Here is a 7,335-nt window from a genome sequence, read left to right as displayed (position 1 = left end):
GGTTTGAAAATTTTCAAACCTACTAATCGGAAGTTAAGAAAGAAAACCAACCGTGAGACCAAACCGATTACCGGTTTGGACGATTTCATGGGTTTAAATCAAACTATGAACACCCCTATCGTTAAGATTAAATTCAAAATTTTAATATACAATTGCATACAAAATTAAGAGAAAAAATATAATACAAATATTATGTCATCAATCTTCAAAACATTACAAAAAAGAAGAAAAATAAAACATATAAAGTATAAATTTTCTTAATTAGAACTTTTATATAAAATGTATGTAAAAGTTTATAATTTTGACTTTTCTATAAGAATACTAGTTTGAGCCCCGTGTTTTACACGGGTAATTGATGAACATTTTAAATTTTAACAATTAAGTGAAATCCAATCAACAACATGATCATACATTGTTAATACAATTACAATTACATTAAAATTACAGAAATTACATAACTAAGATTATAAAAATGTGTTACAAATAAGTAAAGCCTTCCTTGTACATTACATTTTTTATTGTATTTGTCAGTATACATTGTTTATTAAAAAAATAGAATCTTTAGTACAAATCTGCTTGTAACTCTTGATGAGGTAACATATAGGTCTGCTTATAACTCTTTCGTGTGACAAGTAAGGCTCTTTAAGTGCATACCAACCATAGATAAATGATAATGTATCCATAAAACTAACAAAAAAAATATTTATACACATAAAATATCATATATTTTAATCAATTAATAAGATGCCATTTTAGATCATCTACTCATGTTATCCAAATATCATTATTGTCTCAAAAACCATGTTTCCTAACTTTGATTAGATAATCATCTTTAGAATTAACACTTGCATAATCAAGTAACTTGCATAATCAAGTAACATATAACCGAAAATTAAAATATAACAAAATGCTTTGTTTCATTTCATAAGAATGTAATTTTCATAAAAATGACAAAGATATACTAACCTTAAAGCATGGTCAAATAACAGTGATTATTCTAAGTTAGCAGAATATTAGAATATCTAAATTGCATAAGGTGAATATAGTGATTTTTATTTATAATACTTGAAAAACTGTATTAAGAATGTTTAAATTTTGAATATTAATCCCGTGTTATTAGTTAATGTTGTGAAAAGTTATTGGAATATTTAACTAATCGATATATATATATATATATATATATATATATATATATATATATATATATGTTCGGATTTATGGAACCATGGTAAATGACTTTTAGTTGGTTATTTTTTTTAAAATTAATGTGAAAATAGAATATCCTTGAATATAATGAGAAGCATGATTAAGTTACAAATAATAAAAAATAAAAATAATATATATTTCTATTAAGTTACATTATAATTAAGATGTGAATCTTAATGAATTTTTATAAATTTTAATAATAAATGTTATAACTGTAATTTTTTTTAAAAAAAATTGTGTATAACTTTATAATTTTGAATATAAACCATAATACGCACTTTAATTTTGTACTAACCAACACGTAAAACTACCATAACCTATTTCGATGTATTTGTATAAAAATAAAATTAATAAGTTAATATAATATTGAAATCATGTAAATAATTGATAAACTGATATTTTAGGTTTCAATACCCTAAATGATTTTTTGGAAAACGAAAATAGTGGAATGAGATTGAAACAAATTTTCTGGTTTAATGTTTTGAATGCTTTTAATTAAGTAATTTGTCTTATAAGGCATATTAAATTAAATATATTTAAATGTATAAAAAATGTATAAATCAAGCTATAAAATATATATTCTCTGAAGCGTTTTGGTTTGAGTTATAAAAGAAAATATTGAAAACTAAATATCGATCTTCTTATTACTAAAACCATTTATACTACACAAAAATGTCATATAAATAAATGACAAATAGTTAATATTTCATTATTTTGTTATTTCACAATTAATGTTAATAAATGAATAAGTTAGAATTTACATTTAATAACAATTGAATTCAAAAACTGAAAAAACTTAAAATATAGGGACCATATATTAAAATACGTTGAAAGTGGGGAGGGTGGCTAAGAGATTGCCAAGTGGCAAATATGAGTAGTTATTTATTAGAATAGATAGATTTGTAAAAAAAATGAAGAAAATATATTAAAAATTAACAAGCTTCGCTCGAGTTTTAAACGAGCTGATCTCGAGCTATAATTATGGCATGTTTGGTATTGAGTTTAAAAACACCTTATTGGCTTATTGGCTTTTTCAAAAAGCCAATAAGTTAAATGATGTTTGGCAATCACAGAAAAATGAGTTCACCAGCTTATTGTTTATTTCAGCAGCTGAAAGATTGACGCTTGCAGATCTCATCTCAGTCATAAGAGCTATGAATCTATGAAGCTGAGTTTCCAACGACTCTCCCAGAATGTGATTGAACATGTTAAATTTTTGTTGCAGGAGATCTTGACTCCTCCTCATTTCTTCATTCCCTTCATATGCTTCAATCAATGCTTCCCATAGTGCCTTATTATTTTAACTTTTTGAAATGGTTAAAAAACAGTTTTATAGAAGCCCTAAATCCTAGCTTTTCAAAATGGCTTTTTGAAAAGCCATAAACACTTTTCAAACTCAATCCCAAACATATTTTTAGATCAATTATGATTGATTTGGTAGTAGGAATAGTGAAATCGGTCATTAATCAAACATAACCGTGTGAACTTTTAATGTAGTACGTAGTAAAATAACAATAATGTTCTAAGTTTATGAACCCTGAAACTAATCTATTTCGTATGATGGGTTATGTTGCGGCCCTGGAATCGGTTTGGTCAACGGCTAGTCAAAACCGGTTTGACACAAACCGGTTCGGTTTATAAACCGGTTTAGAAGCAAGATAGGCCGGTCTGGTCACACCGGTTCGGTTCGGCTTATAAACCGGTTCGGTTTCAAAATAGGTTTGATAGATTTGAAGGGGAACCGGTCCTGAAACTGACGGTTTGGGTCGGTTTGGAAACCGGTTTTAAACCCAAACCGGTTCGGTTCGGTTTGCCTAAAACCGGTCCCAAACCGGTTTTTTTACACCTCTATACCAAAGTACCAAACTACGTAATCTTGGATTCGGGCCTAACATCTAGCCCGAAAACAAAAACCCATGGTCCATCGTCCCTAGTCCATACCGTTACTTTTCATTCTAAAACAAATCCGAGTTCATCATCTTCACAACTTGGCTCATTCTAATATTGTATTTGGAGCATCTTCGTTTGGTTTAGCGGCTTTTTCGTCGGCGGAAACCGGTAATTTGCTATGCGCAAACTAACCATGTTCACACATGACACATTCATGTTGTGTGAAATCCTCCTGCATGGGTTTAGTTAGTTTCTATTAGTTATTTAAGCCAGTGTAGTAGTGGTTCGTTTTCTTGGTAGTGGCTACTATATAGCCTAGGCATTTTGAAGGATGGAATGAAATGATAGGGACTAGGGAGGAATGTCTTTCCCTGAGTTTCATTAAAGGATAGAAAACGAAAGAAATGGAGGGAATAAATATAGAGTAAAATGGAGGAGATTGGTTTCCTTTCAAATTAGAAGAAAATGAAAGAAAAGGAAGGGTCATAAGCGGACCTAACCGGACGAGATGTTATTCGTGTTCGTCCGTTGAGATTTTGTCGGACAAACAGACGGTTCACGAACACCCTACCTAAAAAATTCGTGTCCGTTCATTAAGGATTTGAATTTGTTCGTGTCCGTTTGTATTCATTCCTTAGTTTTGTAAAAGAACGCTAATGGACAACAGAAGAGTAGCAGACACTAACCAATGGACACTAATGAACGTTAATGGACAAACAAACGTAAACATATCAAAACACTTAAACATAAACCTTAATGAACCTTACACCACATTAATACTTAACACTTGACATAGTAACCACACACATAATCACATCAAAATAATGTTTTGGTTTCCAAAATCCACAAACTTCTAGTGTTTCACAAGAAACAAGCTTCAAATTCTTTATTATTCAAGGAATTTCAACAAGTAGAACACTATTAAACAGACGTAATCGAACGGACATTACCATACGTTTACAAACACTATAAAACACTATTGAAAGAACATGGCCTTTGTTCGTGTGCGTCCGTTAAGCTACTGAACAAAATTTTTTCCCCATGTCCGGATTGTTGGACATAAACGAACTTCTCACCAAACAGACAGTCAAACGTCAAATTCGCTTACAACCCTAGAAAGATATCCATTTCCTTTCTCTCGTTAAGTTAACGCGGGATGTGTTCTTTTTATTAGGAATAAAATACTACGTAACTGTTACCTTCCTATCTTCTTACAATACCAATTTAAACTTCTCATTAACACAAAATTTTCCAATTAACACAAGTAGAAAGATCGACTATAACTTAAAATACAATGTATGGAGTAGCCTTTCAAATAAACAAATACAATTCCTATAACCGCTCCTGGCCTGAATTTACCGCAATCTCCAATAAATAAAACTTTCGTGTGCCTTTTCTCCACAAGGAATGCATTAATAAATACCTGAAAATTATTAAAGCGTGTCCAACAAACGCGCCAAGTAGTTTTACTTAATATTATTATACACGCAAAGCAAACATATCCGCAAAGTAAACTAAAGTTTTTAAGCTAAACTAAAAGATTAATATTCATCTACTGATGTAGTTAGTTAAGCCTGGTTAATTTGCTTACTAATTAACAAGATCAAAGGCCATTTTTTTTTAATGTTTGGAGGCTCAAATGTTTCAGATAATAAATACTATGATTGAACATCCAGGGTCGCATTCTAGCATGGGCCATTTTACTTTTAAGGTTTTCCATTAATAATGAGAGAATAGAATGAAATCTACACACCTCAAGAAAAGTAGATCCTGCGGAGTTCCCCTTGGGAGGCCTTGCGCCTACAGAGTGGACACTTAGCTTGAACAGCAATTGCAGCTCTTATGCAAACTTCACAAAATATGTGACCGCGCCAGGTGGCCATCTGTTCAACTAGCGGCTTCATGCAAATTGGACACTCCAAGGTAGGCGGCTGCAGTAATAGACATAAATCAGTTGTACTCAAATAACAATAAATAGCTACTAAACTAAAAACGCTCCAATCAAAATATGCATATCCCAGAGAGTATTACCGTTGAACTAATAGCTCTCGTGTTAGAGGTAGGCGTCAGAGGAGGTGATAGTGGTGGCTCTAGCTGTGAATATTACCATGAAAAAACCAATTTTAATGGATATGCTCATTGCCAGACAAAAATGAAGAAAAACCTTATACAGTTAACTAATAATAAAAAACAATAAATACTTTCTAAAACACTTTTAACCCTCGGTCACGGTCACACGTATGTGTATATATTCACATATGTATATGCGTGTCAATATGTTGGTAATATGCATGACACCAGAGAGTTGTGGTATTACCATAGAACTCCCAGTCCCTCCCAAATGCACACTGATGTTGGCCCGTGGTGGCTGTGACTCGACTCTCCTTCTTACATTGCGCTGGTGATTATCAGCTGCCATTTAACAAATCACAAAACATAAGACATTCATACGTACTTTTCGTATATGCATGCAAGTATCCCTATTCAATAACAAGAGCAAGTAAGAACAAGTGTTTACGTGATTCCGAATCAATCCCTTGAGAGCGAATAGCCTGAAAATTAAAAGACAGATACTTGTTAATATATAAATATATAATAATCTAAATACTTGATACACAGATATAAAAAAAGGGCATGGTTTAAAAAGGCTTTCTGAGGTGCGCCTCGAGGCTTACGCCTCGGCAGCCTCGGTGGAAAAACGCATAAAAGGCTTAGCCTCAATAGGGTTTACTGAAACCTACGCCTCGACCTTGTGAGGCGGTCCGAGGCGGTGAGGCTTTGAGGCGAGGCGTTGAGGCTTAAGCCTCACTAGAAGTTGTGAAATACGGAAATATGCCAAAAATAATTTATTTTCTGGACATTTTATTTACCCATTTAGTGCTTAGTAGACTTAATTAGTGGGCCAGCCCAACATTTACTGTTAGTGTACTTAAAAACATCATCGCTTAACTGTGTAATGGTTAGTGTTTAATTGGTGTGCCTCCTTTCACAACACCAAGCAACAGCAACACAGACACAGCAACAAAAAACTACTTTATGATGTTTGTTTTCTATTAAATTAGTGGTTGAACGATTTATGATGTTTGTTTTATTACTAAATAAGGTTTTATAATATTCATAATGTTTATTTTATGTTAAAGTGCGATTTTTATAGATTATATATATATAGTTTTAATACTTTTTAATAATGTTTTGAGGTTTACGCCTCGGTCCGCCTCGAGGCTTACGCCTCGAGAGTCTGACGGAAAACGCCTCAAGGCTCGTTTCCGCCTTTTTAAACCTTGAGAAAGGGTAGGTTATTAATAAATGGACCTGTCCAGAACCGAATGCAATATTAAGAAAAGCCTCAAACGAGCCATCGTCGGCCTCAATTGGCCCATGTGGTGGCTGCTCAACCGGAGCCACTAGGACAGTTGGAGCGCTGCGTACCCGCATGTAGTTATAAGATTGTGGCGGTGACGGAGATGGTGACGGTGAAGCATTGAGATCAAGATACCAGCATTCCTCTTTAACAAGTAATAAATACAGCAAATACAATAAAACAAGTTTAATAAACAATTCATCAGGAAAATAGTAATTGAGAATCGAAATTCTACGACGATTCTCCAATATAGTATGAAAAAACTGAAATCTATAAAGTGATTATCAAAGTTATGAAAAAACTAATTTTGGAGTAATTTGCTAGTTAAGGCTGCACTAATCATGACTCGATAAGAGAGAACAAAAATAAATAAGCATCAAGTATGCATGCTTGTTTTACCTGACTCTGAATCACTAGAATGTGTGCTCCTAGAGCTGCTAGCCTGTCATAATAATATAATATAATTGATAAGGCATTGTGATTTGGTATATAACACAGAATGCAAATGATTATGGAATTACCTCGAGAGTAGATGGTGACGAATCCGCAGGCTCATCAGTGTGCTGCCTCTGTGTGCTCATGACTGACTGCTTATAACCACCCAAAAACAGAATTAATAATAATTATAATAAACTTAAGTAAAGTAGAATCTCCCTCTATTATTAACAAAAAAAACCCGTTTTTTCAACTTCTAATCAAGAACAGTTACAACATATGTATAGATTATTATTATTATTATAACAACATGATAGGAATACAAAAGCTTTCTACCATTACATCACCAGTTTGATTATTACATCTAAAGAAAACACCTTTTGTATCAATAACCAACTTCAAAACCTTAACAAATCCATCCTTTAATTAATCGATTCGGTTAT

At 32.5% G+C, this 7,335-nt stretch overlaps 1 long non-coding RNA gene across 1 annotated transcript; it reads right to left on the bottom strand.

Moving 5' to 3' along the window:
• Positions 1-4,361: 4,361 nt before the first annotated feature.
• On the bottom strand, positions 4,362-5,668 carry LOC143622577 (uncharacterized). The gene is made up of 3 exons (XR_013151746.1): positions 5,128-5,668; positions 4,850-5,027; positions 4,362-4,519 (listed from the first exon to the last, which is right to left on the bottom strand). It is a non-coding gene; the product is annotated as an uncharacterized LOC143622577 (long non-coding RNA).
• Between the last annotated feature and the right edge of the window lie 1,667 nt (positions 5,669-7,335).

This window comes from Bidens hawaiensis, unplaced genomic scaffold, assembly GCF_021521415.1.
Source record: "Bidens hawaiensis isolate Kalapana, Puna unplaced genomic scaffold, B.hawaiensis_p1.1 tig00003237_1, whole genome shotgun sequence".
Taxonomy (NCBI): Eukaryota; Viridiplantae; Streptophyta; class Magnoliopsida; order Asterales; family Asteraceae; genus Bidens; species Bidens hawaiensis.
The sequence above is the reverse complement of the archived record's forward strand: the minus strand, read 5'-3'. Positions and strand labels throughout refer to the sequence as shown.